The 16,534-nt window shown below is 44.6% G+C and overlaps 1 protein-coding gene across 2 annotated transcripts in view; it reads right to left on the bottom strand.

Moving 5' to 3' along the window:
* DLG2 (discs large MAGUK scaffold protein 2) overlaps nt 1-16,534 on the bottom strand; it is a 1,162,532-nt gene that overhangs the window by 115,529 nt on the left and 1,030,469 nt on the right. The window lies entirely within an intron of this gene.

Below are 16,534 nucleotides of genomic sequence, written 5' to 3'. Positions count from 1 at the left end.
GAGGAGATCAACCCTGACTGCTCTTTAGAAGGCCAGATCCTGAAGAGGAAACTCAAATGCTTTGACCACCTAATGAGAAGGAAGGACTCCTTGGAGAAGAGCCTAATGCTGGGAACGATTGAGGGCAAAAGAAGAAGGGGACGACAGAGAGCGAGGTGGCTGGATGGAGTCACTGAGCAGTCGGTGTGAGCTTAAATGGACTCCAGAGGATGGTAGAGGACAGGAAGGCCTAGAGGAACATTGTCCATGGGGTCACGATGGGTCGGACACGACTTCACAACTAACAACAACAACAAAGAGCTTTGAAAACCTACTCAGGATAAAACAAGATGATGCTGAAAAAATTTGCAAAAGTTATCTGTGCTTTGTCCTTTGAAATGAGACACACAAACACACATCTCCTATTCTACCCTCCATAGTTCTGCTGAGCCATTTGTAAAGCAATATGGGAGTTTTAAATATCATCTGGGTGACAATCTGGAGTGATGTTACTACGTTTAGGGGGTCTGTCAGCATGTTCAGAGTTGATAATGAATTCAATACTGGCTTCCTGGGGATGATGAGAGGTCACCTTTTGTTTAAAATTGTGGGCAATTGATCCCTAGGCACGGCCAGCCCCCAAGGCTGTCCTTGAACACAGTATGGGATGGAATGTCTCTTGAAAGCCATACAGTGAATTGTTGTTGCTGTTGTTAGTTGCGAAGTCCTGTCCGACCCATCGTGACCCCATGGACAACGTTCCTCCAGGCCTTCCTCTCCTCTACCATCCTCTGGAGTCCATTTAAGCTCACGCCGACTGCCTCAGTGACTCCATAGAGGCACCTCGGTCTCTGCCGTCCCCTTCTTCTTTTATCCTCAATCGTTCCCAGCATTAGGCTCTTCTCCAGTGAGTCCTTCCTTCTCATTAGGTGGCCAAAGCATTTGAGTTTCCTCTTCAGGATCTGGCCTTCTAAAGAGCAGTCAGGGTTGATCTCCTCTAGGACCGACCGGTTGGATCGCCTTGCAGTCCAAGGGACTCGCAGGAGTCTTCTCCAGCACCAAAGGCCCTGAAATAGTGAAGCTGCGATCTGTCACTCTTTTTCTCATTGTTGTCTTCTTGTGGTCCCCAAAGCCAATAAATCAATAAGCAAACAAACAAACTTTTCAAAGAGCTTGGAGTAATTTTTTTTGGGGGGTGGGGTCTGTTCAAAAGAGAAGGCCACACGCCATCTGAGCAAAACTGAAACCCTATCAGAAATGCATTTGACTTCCTTGAAAGATCACAGATCTATTCGTACTTCCAGAAACATACTCAGATTGGAGGGAACGGGTTTCTTTAAATAAGAGGTGTTGGATATTTTTCAGAAGCTGAGGAAGTGTGATTCTAAACTTGGAAGCAATACACTGTATGATAATCTAGGAGGAAGAGGAGGAAAGGAAGAGGAGGAGGAGGAGGAAGGGGAAGGAGGAGGAGAGGAGGAGGTGGAGGAGGAAGTGGAGGAGAGGGAGGGGAAAGGGGGAGGGGAGGAGGAGAGTTGGAGGAGGGGAAAAGGGATGAAGAAGGGGAGGGGGAGGAGGAGTGGGGAAAGGAGAGGAGGAAGGGAGGAGGAGAGTTGGAGGAGGGGAAAAGGGATGAAGAAGGGGAGGGGGAGGAGGAGTGGGGAAAGGAGAGGAGGAAGGGAGGAGGAGGGGAGGAGGAGAGTTGGAAGAGGGGAAAAGGGATGAAGAAGGGAGGGGGAGGGAGGAGGATTGGGGAAAGGGAAGGGGAGGAAAAGGGGAAGGGAGGAGGAGGAAGAAGAGGAGGAGGAACAAGGGGAAGGAAGAGGAGAGGAGGAAGTGGAGGAGAGGGAGGGGAAAGGGGAAGGGAGGAGAGGAGAGGAGGAGGAGGGGAAAAGGGATGAAGAAGGGGAGGGGGAGGTGGGGGGAAGAAGGACAAGGGGAAGGAGAAGAAGAGGAGGAGGAGGAGGGGACAGGGAAGGGGAAGGGGAGGACGAAGTGAAGAGGAGGAGGAGGAGGAGATCCCACCATACACTTTCACCCCGCCTTTATGATTCTAGTCAATATGCAGTTAAAGCAGAGAATCTGTTGGGGACTCTAAGGATGTGTGGCCACTTCCAAGCAGCCTTGACTGTTATTGGGCCTTACAAGCAAAGATTTGGACGTGTTTATGAGCCGGCTTTTTGGCATTTTGGTCTGAAGCCAATTGCTATTTTATCTGATGGGCAACACTTGTTCACATAGCAAAAAGAAAAGAAAAAAATAAAAATAAAGTAAGCTGCCAGCCAATCTGTTCAAATGATACTACTGTCCCAAATTTAACACCCTTCCTTTCTTCCTCCCTCCCTCCCTCCCTCCCTCTTCTTTCTTTCTTTCTTTCTTTCTTTCTTTCTTTCTTTCTTTCTTTCTTTCTATTTTTCTTTCTTTCTTTCTTTCTTTCTTTCTTTCTTTCTTTCTTTCTTTCTTCCTTCCTTCCTTCCTTCCTTCCTTCCTTCCTTCCTTCCTTCCTTCCTTCCCTCTCTCTCTTCTTCCTTCCTTTCTTCCATCCATCCCTCCCTTTCCTTCCTTCCCTCTCTCCCGCATTTCCCTCTCTCCCTAATTTCCTTCCTTCCTTCTTTCCTTCCTTCCCTCCCAAATAATCCGGAGAGTCGCCATGTTTCCCCTTCTGGTCGAACTGCCTTCAATTTCATTAGAGGCTCCTGGCGGGTGCTAATTGGACTGTCATGCCCAACTACATTATTGGCTGACTCAGGGGTTTTTTTTTTAAAAAAAATAAATCTTGCCTCTGCTCCCAAACAAAACAATTTGCTTTAAAATGGAAAAATAAATGTGGAAAATGAGAGGCCGAGCAGCTGATTCCAGATCAGAATCATCTGAGGTTGTTTATGCAGAAATGCTTTGATACGCAGCTGCACCCAGGACTCTGTTCCTAAATTGACTCTTGATGACTGCATATCTATCAGAGTTAACAGACCATCAGAGAAAGAAACAAGGGAGGGGGGGAGAGGGTTACATTTCCCCCTCCCTTAATTTTTCCCCATTTTATTCCTGTACACTCAGCATGGTAAAGGCTTGTGCATTGTCTAAGTTTTTTTAAAACAAATAATTATCAATAATTTAAGGCACCTCATCCCTCTTAAAATGTAAAGGAGAAACCTCAATTCCCAGAATCCCCTAGCCATCATATATTTACTGAAGTTGTGGATTGCAGATCCTGTGTGCTTGTGTTTTAATCTTTGTTTTTTGGGGGGGTCTGTGTGTGATGTTATATATATCCATTTGTAGCACTTTTTGTTCCTCTGTATCTTGTGCTATGAATTTGTGTGGATTGTTCAAGCCACACAAATTCTACAATCTACACAAATTCTTCAATCAGAATTGTTTGAGTGAAGGTTTTCCCTGAGACCAATATGGAAAAGCTGAACTTGGAAGAAGCAGAAGGGGAAAAGAAAGAAGATCTCTGCGCTTGAACTTTGGTGTTGGAGAAGATTTCTGAGGAGATCAGGGATACTCAGGAAAAGGAAGGAAGGGAGGGAGGGAGGAAGGGAGGGAGGGAGGGAGGGAGGGAGGGAGGGAGAGAGAGAGAGAGAGAGAGAAAGGAAGGAAGAAAGAAAGAAAGAAAGAAAGAAAGAAAGAAAGAAAGAAAGAAAGAAAGAAAGAAAGGGAGAGAGAGAGAAAGGGAGAAAGAAAGAATGAAAGGAAGGAAGGGAGAGAATGAGAGAAAGGGAGAAAGAAAGGGAGGGTGGGAGAGAGAGAAAAGAAGAAAGAACCAATGAAAGGAAGGAAGGAAGGGAGAGAATGAGAGAAAGGGAAAAAGGGAGAAAGAAAGGGAGAGTGGGAGAGAGAGAAAGGGAGAAAGAAAGAATGAAAGGAAGGAAGGGAGAGAGAGAGAGAAAAGGAGAAAGAAACAATGAAAGGAAGGAAGGGAGAGAATGAGAGAAAGGGAAAAGGAGAAAGAAAGGGAGGATGGGAGAGAGAAAGAGAAAGGGAGAAAGAAACAATGAAAGGAAGGATGGGAGAGAAAGAGAAAGGGAGAAAGAGAGAAAGGGAGGGAGAGAGGGAGAGAGAGAAAGGGAGAAAGAAACAATGAAAGGAAGGAAGGGAGAGAATGAGAGGAAGGGAAAAAGGGAGGAAGAAAGGGAGGGTGGGAGAGAGAGAAAGGGAGAAAGAAAGAATGGAAGGAAGGAAGGGAGAGAAAGGGAGAAAGAAAGGGAGGGAGAGAGAGAGAGAAAGAGAAAGGGAGAAAGAAAGAATGAAAGGAAGGATGGGAGAGAAAGAGAAAGGGAGAAAGAGAGAAAGGGAGGGAGAGAGGGAGAGAGAGAGAGAGAGAGAGAAAGGGAGAAAGAAAATGAAAGGAAGGAAGGAATTAATTGGTGCATTGTAAAACAAATCAAAGTCTGAAGTCCCACCTGAAGCACATTTTGATTTTTTAAATTTATATTCCACCTTTATTTTTTATAAACAACTCACAGCAGTGAACATATCTAGTGCTACCTCTTCCTCCTCTTTCCCCCACAACAGTTGGGCTGATGGAATGATTGGCAGTCACCCAGTCAGCTTTCATGTCTAAGGTAGGACTCACAGGTGATTGGCCCAAAGTCACCCATCCGGCTTTTATGCCTCAAGCAGGACTAGAACTCACAGTCCTCTAGTTTCTAGCCTGGTGCCTTAACCATCAGCCTGAACTGACTCAGATTGGTCAAAAATAACCACACTCTGATTATTATAATTTGGTGATCTTATGCAGAAATCCAGATTCCATTAGGAAATTTAAAATGCTTTGAAAAATTGATGGAAAAGAAGAAAAAGGGGGTTCCAAGTTGGAGGGTTTTGATTAAAAGAGCAATGAATGTACTATTGAGAGACTTAAATGGCCAAGGTAATCTATCCAGACAGTTCCTAAGAGTCAACAGCAATTTAATGGTGCTTAATCAATCAATCAATCAATCAATCAATCAATCAATCAATCAATCAATCAATGGACATTGGAGGCTAAATATATGAGACTCACAGAACAGATCAAAGAATCAGAAAGATTTATTCTGGAAGATTAAAGGCAGGTTTAGCAGGAAAAATGCTAAACTGAATATCTCATTGTGTAAGACTACACAATGCTAAGAAATACAGTATGTCCAGTCATGTCCAGCCACCAACATGATAAAATGTGGATTATAACGATCCAACAATGTACAGTGGTTTAAACACCCTGTTATTAACATTCAGCTGCCTGCAATTACTGCAGGTTCAAATCTCGCCAAGGCTCAAGGTTGACTCAGTCTTCCATCCTTTCTAAGGTAGGTAAAATGAGGACCCATTTGTGGGGGCAATAAGCTGACTTTGTATAAATATACAAAAGGATGAAGGCTATTGCTTAGCATATTGTAAGCCGCCCTGAGTCTCCGGAGAAGGGCGGCATATAAATCAAATTAAAAAAAAAAAAAAAAACCTGTTGGGAAAAGTGTATTTTCTAAAACTAGCTAATAACACCACTTTTTTTGGGGGGGGGGGGGAGTAGTACCATAAAATTATATATCAATGGAAAGATAATTTAACCAAGAATGTAATGCAATATTTTTTAATGAAGGATTTGCTATTAGAATAGCAGTTACAGTATAAAGAAGAAAAGTGAAACAGGTAGAAAAAATGAGATATACAAAAATGATCACCATGTCAGTTAATACTTAGTTGGGTAACCTTTAGCATGAATGACGGCCTTACAACATCTTCCCATGGAGTGAACCAAGTCTTTGAGTTCTGCAGCTGTTCTAATGTGAAACCAAGATTAAATGATGGCTTCTATTAACTGGGTTTTATTGCTGGGTCACTTCTGACTAAAAAGTTTCTTTAGTCGGCTCCACAGATTTTCCATTGGGTGAAGGTCTGGGCTATTCCCAGGCCATTCCAGCAGTGGAATAGGATTATCTTGAAACTCCAAAAAAAAAAAAAAAAGTGGTGTTATATAGCCATCAAACCTCAAAAATACACTTTTCCCAAAAGGTTTCCACAATTTTGGCCACTACTGTACAAGTAGCCTTCAACTTCCAACCATTTATTTGGTGACCCTTCAAAGTTACGACGGCAGTGTAAAAAGCGATTTAATACCATTTTTCACACTTACGACCGTTTCAGCATCCCCATGATCATGTGATTTACACTTGGATGCTTGACAACTGGTTCACATTTATGATGGTCGCAGTGTCCTGGGGTCATGTGATCCCCCTTTGGCGACCTTCCGACAAGCACTGTCGATGGGGAAGCCAGATTCAACGTAACAATTGCGTTAGTAATTTAACCACTGCAGTGATTCACTGAACAATTGTCTTGTTTAACAGCAGAAATGTTGGGCCCAGTTGTGGTCATAAGTCAAGAACTAATGCTCCAACACTTGAGGTTTTAAAGAAGAGATTGGATAACCAATTGTCAGAAATGGTGTAGGGTTTCTTGCCTAAGCAGGGGATTGGACTAGAAGACCTCCAAGCAGTGGTGAAATCTAAATTTTTTTACTACCGGTTCTGTGGGCGTGGCTTGGTCGGTGTGATGTGGCTTGGTGGGCGTGGTAGGGAAAGGATACTGCAAAATCCCCATTCCTTCCCCACTCTGGGGCCAGGCAGAGGTGGTATTTGCTGGTTCTCTGAGCTACTCAAAATGTCCGCTACCGGTTCTCCAGAACCTGTCAGAACTTGCTGGATTTCACCTCTGCCTCCAAGGTATTCTATTCTATTCTATTCTATTCTATTCTATTCTATTCTATTCTATTCTATTCTATTCTATTCTATTCTATTCTATTCCATTCCACTCCACTCCACTCCACTCCACTCCACTCCACTCCACTCCATTCCATTATTCCATTCCATTCTATTCTATTCTATTCTATTCTATTCTATTCTATTCTATTCTATTCTATTCTATTCTATTCTATTCTATTCTATTCTATTCCATTCCATTCCATTCCACTCCACTCCACTCCACTCCATTCCATTCCATTCCATTCCATTCCATTCCATTCTATTCCACTCCACTCCACTCCACTCCACTCCACTCCACTCCACTCCACTCCATTCCATTATTCCATTCCATTCCATTCCATTCCATTCCATTATTCTATTCTATTCTATTCTATTCTATTCTATTCTATTCTATTCTATTCTATTCTATTCTATTCTATTCTATTCTATTCTATTCCATTCCATTCCATTCCATTCCATTCCATTCCACTCCACTCCACTCCACTCCACTCCACTCCACTCCATTATTCTATTCTATTCTATTCTATTCTATTCTATTCTATTCTATTCTATTCTATTCTATTCTATTCTATTCTATTCCATTCCATTCCACTCCACTCCATTATTCCATTCCATTCCATTCCATTCCATTCCATTCCATTCCATTCCATTCTATTCTATTCTATTCTATTCTATTCTTCCTTGTTTCCAGATATCACAACATTGCACTCAAGTACATTAGGAGGAAAGTTGGCATCCAACATCAGGACGCATGAAAAGTTCTCATGAAAAGTTCTCCAGACTTGGGTCCTTCATCCCTGCCGTAGACACTTATGCACAAAAGTTTCTTAAAACCAGAGCTAGGTCCAGATGCTACAAGAAATCTGAACTCAAGAGACTGTGGAAACAGAGCTCAGGATAATTAGACTGAGAACAGTCGCTGAATATTCAAATTAATACTAAAACTGACACTGAATATTCAGACTAATAAAGGAGCGAACCAACCTAGAATTAAGGAGAAATTTCCTGACAGTGAGAACAATTAATCAGTGGAACGACTTGCCTCCAGAACTTGTGGGTGCTTCAACACTGGAGATCTTTAAGAAGAAATTGGACAACCATTTACAGATACTTACAGATTAACAGAGTTGGAAGGGACCCTGTAGGTCATCTAGTCCAACCCTCTGCCCAAGCAGGACAGTCCAATCTCTTCTTGAAAACCTCCGTTTGTCTGTAATAGTTTCCTGCTTGAGCAGGGGGTTGGACTCAGTGGTGGGATTCAAAATCTTTTACTACCGGTTCTGTGGGCGTGGCTTGGTGGGCATGGCATGGTTTGGTGGGCGTAGCTTGGTGGGCATGGCAGGGGAACGATACTGTAAAAAACACTCTCCCTCTTTCTTAATTTTCTCAATCATAGGGGTTTGGCCGATATACAAAAAGGTAAAACGAGAGGGCTCGCAACTTGGGCGTCCTCCTGGATGCACGGCTGTCTTTAGAAGAGCATATGACGGCCGTGGCCAGGGCGGCTTTTTATCAGGTTCTCCTGATACGCCAGTTGCGTCCCTTTCTAGATCGGGACTCCCTATGCACGGTCACTCAGGCACTCGTCACCTCCCGCCTGGACTACTGCAATGCTCTCTACATGGGGCTCCCCCTGGGGTGCACCCGGAGGCTCCAGCTGGTCCAGAATGCAGCTGCGCGGGGGATTATGGGAGCGACGGGGCGCTCCCATGTGACACCTCTCCTGCACGAGCTGCGTTGGCTCCCGGTGGTGTTCCGGGTGCGCTTCAAGGTGCTCCATGGCTTAGGGCCGAGGGTATTTACGAGACCACCTTCTGCCACCAATAGCTTCCCACCGGCCATCTAGTCCAACCCCCTACCCAAACAGGAGACCCTACCATTTTTGACAGACGGCAGTCCAGTCCAGTACAAGGTCCCTTTTACCTCTGTTAATCTGTAATCAAGGAGAGAAGCAACCTGGAATTAAGAAGAAACTTCCTAACAGTGAGGGCAATTAACCAGTGGAACAGCTTGCCACCAGAAGTTGTGGGTGCTCCATCACTGAAGGTTTTTAAGAAAAGACTGAAACAGACACCTGCCTGAAATAGTACAGGGCAGGGCAGGAGTGAAATGTAAAATGTGTTACTACCGGTTCTGTGGGCGTGGCTTGGTGGTGGTGGTAGTAATGTGACAGGGTGGGCGTGGCCAACTTTTTTTTTTAACTTTTCAAAGCATTTTTTCTAATGCTTTGAAAAGCCTCTGGCGATCAGGCAACTCAGCTGGGATCGTCAGAGAGGCTTTTAAAATAATGCTTTGAAAAGCCTCTCTGCCGATTAGGCAACTCAGCTGGGATCGTCAGAGACTTTTCAAAGCATTTTTTTAACCACCTCTTCGGCCAAGAGGTTGCAGAAAAAAAATGCTTTGAAAAGCCTCTGAGAATACCAGCTGAGCCACACGATCATCAGAGGCTTTTTTTTTTAACTTTTAAAAGCATTTTTTCATCGGAAGAGGTTGTAGAAAAAATGCTTTTAAAAGTAAAAAAAAAAAAGCCTCTGACGATTGTGCAACTCAGCTGAGCATGGTGGGGGGGGGGGCGCAGAGATTTTTGCTACCGGTTCTCGGAACCACCCGCCTCCATCGCTACCGAATCAGGCGATCCGATCCGAACCGGAAGCATTTCACCCCTGGGGCAGGGGTGTAAACTCACATCGTCACAGCGATATCACATAACGTATCAGGACTCCACCCCCCCACTTTGCTAAACCGGGTGTGTGCATGGCCAGTGCGTGATGCATCTGGCCCACGGGCCGGGTGTTTGACAGCCCTGGTCTAGGGCAGGAGTCTGCAACCTTAAATACTCAAAGAGCCATTTGGATCCATTTCCCACAGAAAAGAAAACACCGGGAGCCCCCAAATCCTTCCCGTGGCTGACTATTTCTTGAGCGGCCACAAAACTAGCATATGTAGTTGATTTAAACTTTGTTTTCTTCTGAAACTTTTCTTTTTTTGGATTTATCCATGGTTGGCCTACCAGGGGGTTGATAAACTCAATAAATCGCGTGCTGGAGGGTGTTGCACATTGGCGGTTGTGACACATATTTTGAGTGACAGGGAGCCGCAGCAGAGGGGTGAAAGAGCCACATGCGGCTCCAGAGCGGCAGGTTGCTGACTCCTGGTCTAGGGTCTCCTACTTGAGCAGAGGGTTGGACTAGAAGACCTCCAAGGTCCCTTCCAGCTCTATTCTGATTGACTATGCTCGGCGGCGTTAACAAGAGCACATTTTTAAAGAACTACTAGCCCTCTTCCAAAATTGCAAAATCGACCACCTGTTTGGAACAGACGTTGGGCAGGCTTCCTTTGAAACAGAAGGTTGCATGGCTGATTTGGCTACCAAAGTATTTAGAGAAACATAGAAACACCGAAAACATGAGAGTTTTTATGTCAATCCGAGATCTCCTGGAATCCAATGGCCAATGAAACCCAGAACATGGCTGATCCCTCAGAATACGGGACAGCATAAAGGCGCGATGGGATGTTAAATTTCCGATGTTATTATAGGGAGACGTGCAAATGTGCTCGAGCGCATGATTGAAGCATGATAATGAAAGCTTGTTACCCAGAATAATCTACAAGAAGAGCATTAAGGCCTGCGGACATCACAAATCGATCAACAGTCTTCTGTTTCCAACTGGCATTCCATGTATATACACACATCATGTATAATATTCCATGTTTATAGCAATAGCACTTAGACTTATATATCGCTGTGCAGCCCTCTCTAAGTGGTTTACAGAGTCAGCCTTTATAAAAATGGGAAGAGCCCATGGTGGTTCGAATTGGGTATTAATTCTGCCCACTGACAGCAGCTCGATTCTCACCAGTTCAAAATTGACTGCACCTTCCATCCTTCTAAGGTCGGTAAAATGAGGACCCAGATTGTTGGGGGACAATAGGCTGACTCTGTAAACTGCTTAGAGAGGGCAGTAAAGCACTGTGAAACGGTATATAAGTCTAGGTGTTATAAGGAAGGGAGGGAGGGAGGGAGAGAGGAAGGAAGGAAGGAAGGAAGGAAGGAAGGAAGGAAGGAAGGAAGGAAGGAAGGAAGGAAGGAAGGAAGGAGCAAGCCATGGTGGCACAGTCAGTAGAATGCTGTATTGCAGGCTAATTCTGCCAACTGCCTGGAGTTCGATCCTGAAAGGCTTCCCATCCTTCCGAGGTGGGTAAAATGAGGACCCAGATTGTTGGGGGACAATAGGCTGACTCTGTAAACCGCTTAGAGAGGGATGTAAAGCCCTGTGAAGCGATATATAAGTCTAGGTGTTATAAAGAAGGGAGGGAGGGAGGGAGGGAGGGAGGGAGGGAAGAAGGAAGGAAGGAAGGAAGGAAGGAAGGAAGGAAGGAAGGAAGGAAGGAAGGAAGGAAGGAGCCATAGTGGCACAGTCAATAGAATGCAGTATTGCAGGCTAACTCTGCCAACTGCCTGGTGTTCGATCCTGAAAGGCTTCCCATCCTTCCGAGGTGGGTAAAATGAGGACCCAGATTGTTGGGGGCAATAGGCTGACTCTGTAAACCACTTAAGAGAGGGCTGTAAAGCGATATATAAATCTAATTGCTATTGCTATAATGCAACGGCCCCCAATCTTTTTGCAACAGGGACTGGTTTTGTGGAAGACAATTTTTCCATGGACCTGGGTAGGGGCGGGGGGGTAGGAGAATGCAACCTAGATTCCATGCATGCACACTTTTGCTCACCCGCTGCTCCCTTCCAGCTGTGCAGCCCAGTTCCTAACAGGCCATGAACCAGTACCGGTCCGCAGCCTGGGTATTGGGGACCTCTGATATAAGGAATGCTAGCTGACTTCAGATATGGACAGACTTCCTTTCTGATACTAAGAAGCTGGGTTGCACAATATTGGTATTGGCAGGGGTGAGCTCCTGAGGGTTTGGCAGGGTGCGGGCAAGCCAAGGATTGGTAGGGTTTGGTGAACCCCCAAAGGCCACCCCTGGCTGGCCACGGCCACTCCGCCCCTCCCCTCCCAGGAGTCTCCATGTGGCCCGTTCATCATTCCAGGTAAGTGCAGGGGCTGCACGGAGGGTCTGGGAGGGCAAAAAACGGGCCTACCGGATGTTCCGGAAGTGGGCCTTTTTCCTGCCTCCGGGAAAGCTTCCGGAGCCTGGGGAGGGCAAAAAATATCCCCCTCCACTGTGGTGCAGGTGGCCAACTGGGCCACGCCCACCAAGGCCACGCCCACCCAGCGAACCCGTTGCTAAAGGATCTGAAGCCCATCCCTGGGTATTGGGTATTTTGTGATTCAGCACGTTGGGAGAACTTGAATCATTCTATGAAAGCATGATTTATTTGCTTGGGTTTAGCAAGGCTATTTCTGCAATTGTGTTTGCTCATGTAATGTTATGGTTGGCTATGTTGTCTGAACTCAACCACCTGGGTCATGTTAATAATTTAGGAGCCTGGATAGCTCAACAGACAGAAGCACTGTAATTTAATACCAGCTGCCTGCAATTAAAGTAAGATCGAATCTCGCCAGGCTCAAGGTTGACTCAGCCTTCCATCCTTTCTAAGGTAGGTAAATTGAGGACCCAGTTTGTGGGGGCAATAAGCTGACTTTGTATAAATATACAAAAGTATGAAGGCTATTGCTTAATGCACTGTAAGCCACCCTGAGTCTCCGGAGAAGGGCGGCATATAAATCAAATTAAAACAATAATAATAATAATAATAATTTCACCAGGACTTACAATAACATAAGAGAACGCTATTCTCTTTTTTGGGGGAGTCAAATCAGAAGAAGTTAATCTGTTAATCTGCTCAGATTAACAGTGTTGGACGTGACCTTGTAGGTCATCTAGTCCAACCCACTGCCCAAGCAGGAGACCCTACACCGTTTCTGACAAGATGACAGTCCAGTCTCTTCTTGAAAGCTTCCAGTGATGAAGCTCCCACAACTTCTGCAGGCAACTTGTGTTCCATGGGTTGATTGTTCTCACTGTCAGAAAGTTTCTCTTTATTTCCAGGTTGAGTCTCTCCTTGTTCAGTTTCCATCCATTATTCCTTGTCTGGCCTTCAGGTGTCTTGGAAAATAGGTTGACCCCCTCCTCTCTGTGGCAGCCGCTCAAATATTGGAACTCTGCTATCATGTCTGCCCTGCTCCTTCTTCTCTTCACTTGCTTAGCAACAGAAAGTTTGGGCTCAGTTGTGTCGTAAGTTGAGGACTACCTGTACTTAGCTTGGTTTGTTGTGTGTAAAAAAAAGGGCAGAGTTTTGATGGTTCAATACCAGCCACCATCTTGTCTCTTTTGACTTCCTTTGTAAATATTCTTCTTCTTACCAAGCCGGATGGAAGACTAGCATTTTACAGGCAGTTCTCAATTTATGACATATCCCCCACCCCACCGATGGATGCTTCCTTCCCCCTCCCCATGGTCAGGTGACCACATTTCAGGCACAGAATTTACAGCAACTGACCTCATCCCATGCTCATTTGACTGCCATTTATTACATTTTTGCCAAAATACATCATTTATTTCGGTTTTCAGCAAAAATGTCCCAGAGCAAACATTGGGCGTACTTAATGACCTTGGATTCACTTAAAAACCATGGTGATTTGCTTAATGACCAGTGCAAAATCAGGTAAGTCACAGGATGACCCACTTTATGACGACTTTATCACGTCTCCCCTGGTCCTTCTCTTCACTAGACTAGCCATGCCCAGTTCCTGCAACCGTTCATTGTATATTTTAGCCTCTGGTCCCCTAATCATCCTGGTTGCTCTTCTCTGCACTCTTTCTAGAGTCTCTACATCTTTTTTATAGTGTGGTGACCAAAACCGTATGCCGTATTCTAGGTGTGGTCTTACTAAGGCTTTATAGAGTGGTATTGGTACCTCCCTTGATCTTGATTGTATCCCTCTGTTAATGCTCCCTTCTTTTCTAACTAATCCCTCACATTTCATAATGACTGAGCCCGCTCAGAGTCCCCAGGGAGTTCATTTCTAAAGAAGTAGGACAGAAAGTAAATTGATGAGGGTTTTGTTTTTTTTTTTAAATTAGTCTTGGAGAATAATATGGATGGCCAAGAAAGCAAAGAGATGGATTATTGAACAAATAAATCCAGACTCATGATACAAATAACCTCAAAGGATCATACTTCAGACAGACCTAGCTATCTGGAGAAAGTTCTACGGTTGGGAAAGTTGGAAAGAAAGAGGAGAAGGGGATGACCAGCAGCAAAATGGATGATGATCAGTTGCAGTAGGGATGGAAGTTTTGAACGATCAGATGAGGGACAGATCAGAATGGAGAACTCACCATGGCCAACTTGCTATGGCCAACTCATTGCACGCCAACTCGCCGCGGAACAATTCATTAATTTAATTTAATTTAATTTAATAATTTCAAATAAATTAAAAAATATATTTTCATATGGGTCATTCGCATTTCATCGTGTCCCTCCTTTGGCATCCTTTCTTTCTTTCTTTCTTTCTTTCTTTCTTTCTTTCTTTCTTTCTTTCTTTCTTTCTTTCTTTCTTTCTTTCTTTCTTTCTTTCTTTCTTTCTTTCTTAAAATTTATATGCCACCCTTCTCCCGGAGGACTCGGGGCGGCTCACAACCATCACGCAAAGTAAAAACAATAACAATAACAATAAATAAAGTAAAAAAAATACAATTAAAATCCCACAATTAATTAAAAAGCCTTTTAATTATAAAGACTATAGCCTTTAATGGCTATAGTCCACCATTTCTTCAATATTAGCAGGGGTGGGATTCAGACAGTTTGGACCGGGTCGGGTGAACCGGATGCTAATTTTATATCTGGTTCGCCGAACCGGTGGTTGCAAGGACTGGCTGGCCCCCTCCCACCCCACCCCGCCCCCACCCCCTCCCAGGAGTCTCCATGTGGCCCATTTTGGATGCCAGGTAAGTGCAGTGCCCTCCCAGAGGCTCTGGGAGAGTGAAAAAACGGGCCTCCCGGAAGTTCCCTAAGTCTGGAAACTGGCCTGTTTCCAGCCTCCAGAGGGCCTCTGGAGCCCAGGGGAGGCTGTTTTCGCCCTCCCGGAGGTTCGACAAAAGCTTCCGGAGTATGGAGAGGGTGAAAACTCCCAACCAGCTATGGTGCAGGAGGTCGAGTAGGCCACACCCACCATGGCCACACCCACCCAGCAAGTGGGCAGAGAACCAGTTGCTTAAATTTTTGAATCCCACCCCTGAATATTAGTGTAATATTAGTGTAATAGTGTAAAAAAAGGGCCTGGTGGCTCAGCAGACTGATAGCATTGCGATTAACACCAGCTGTCTGCAATTACTGTAAATTCGAATCTCCCCAGGCTCAAGGTTGACTCAGCCTTCCATCCTTTCTAAGGTAGGTAAATTGAGGACCCCGGTTTGTGGGGGGCAATAAGCTGACTTTGTATAAAATATACAAAAGAATGAAGGCTATTGCTTAACGCATTGTAAGCCGCCCTGAGTCTCCGGAGAAGGGCGGCCTATAAATCAAATTAAAAAAAAAAAAGTGTAACTCTTGTTCCGCAGAAAATTGTCTCATGGTGAATTTACCATGGCGAGTTGCCACACAGTGAGTTGAACATGACAAATGGGTTGTAACGAGTTGTCCTAGACCTGGGATAGATCACCAGGGAGAAAAATCTTTTTATTTGATTGTTAAGAGTCAACATTGACTCAATAGCAAATAATCAATCCGCCAATCAATCCATAGGTCCCTCCCTACCTTACGTTTTATTCTTAAAGATTTGGTTGACATTCCCAAAACGATGGGTCCTTCCCACTTTCCTTGAAAGAATGTCTATGGAGATTCTCAGTCATCCAGGTCGTAGTTATCTCAAAGGAGCTTTTTCTCCAAGACAACTGGGCTGTTGTTGTTGTTGTTTTTCTTGAGGAAGAAGGAGAAGCTTCATCCAAGAAGTTTCATCCGTTCTGACTGGACGGTGGGGAGATGAAAAGTTAAGCTTCCATGAAAGAATATAAATCCTTCCGTTCCCCATCATCCTGTCAGAGATGAAGAAGCTTCTTGGGTGAGAAGCGAAACGTCTTCAAAAGAAAAAAAACAAGGAAGTCCAGTTGCCTCCTGAAAAAGGACTTTTGGGACAACCATGACCTGGATGACTGAGAATCTCTACAGACTTTTAGCTATGCAATTTGGGATGAAGACCCTTTGAATGGGGTGGGAGTAGGAAAGGATTTCCAGAAAAAAAAAATGGCAGACTACAGGAACCATTTGCACCACTCAGGTGACCCTGAGGACACAGAGAAACCTCCAAGTGGCCTCAACGACCCTCTAAAAGGATGCAAATGACCAGCTGTCTGCAAGGAGTATCAATCCTTCCATTCCCCACCATCCAGTCAGAGCTGAAGAAGCTTCTTGGGTGAGAAGCAAAATGTCTTCAAAAGAAAAAAACAAGGAAGTCCAGTGGCCTCCTGAAAAAGCACCTTTGGGACTTCCATGAAAGAGTTTTATCACACTGAGGTCTATTCTGAGTCCTTTCTTATCAGATGCCTGTGTTAGTTCTTGGGAATGCTGTATTTATTGCATTCCAGTAACCAAGTATCATTGTTTGGCTATGTGGCTGAAAACATTCCAATAGTTTGGGATTCAAGCCATCCTTGGCTTAGGGAATTACAGACTGATTTGTCCAATCTTGCTTATTCCTATCTAATAGGCTGAGGGCCAAATCTAGAAGGTGCTTATTTGCCCCTATTTATCCAGCCATCCACAAATAACTCGTCTGAACAAGACCAACTTAGGACACTCCCTAACAAAGCTGGGCTGACAACGTTCCCTTGCTTATTGTCCCAGCTGC

The sequence above is a fragment of the Pituophis catenifer genome, unplaced genomic scaffold (assembly GCF_029215685.1).
Source record: "Pituophis catenifer annectens isolate HBS135680 unplaced genomic scaffold, rPitCat1.0.hap2 SCAF_4, whole genome shotgun sequence".
Classification (NCBI taxonomy): domain Eukaryota; kingdom Metazoa; phylum Chordata; class Lepidosauria; order Squamata; family Colubridae; genus Pituophis; species Pituophis catenifer.
The sequence above is the reverse complement of the archived record's forward strand: the minus strand, read 5'-3'. Positions and strand labels throughout refer to the sequence as shown.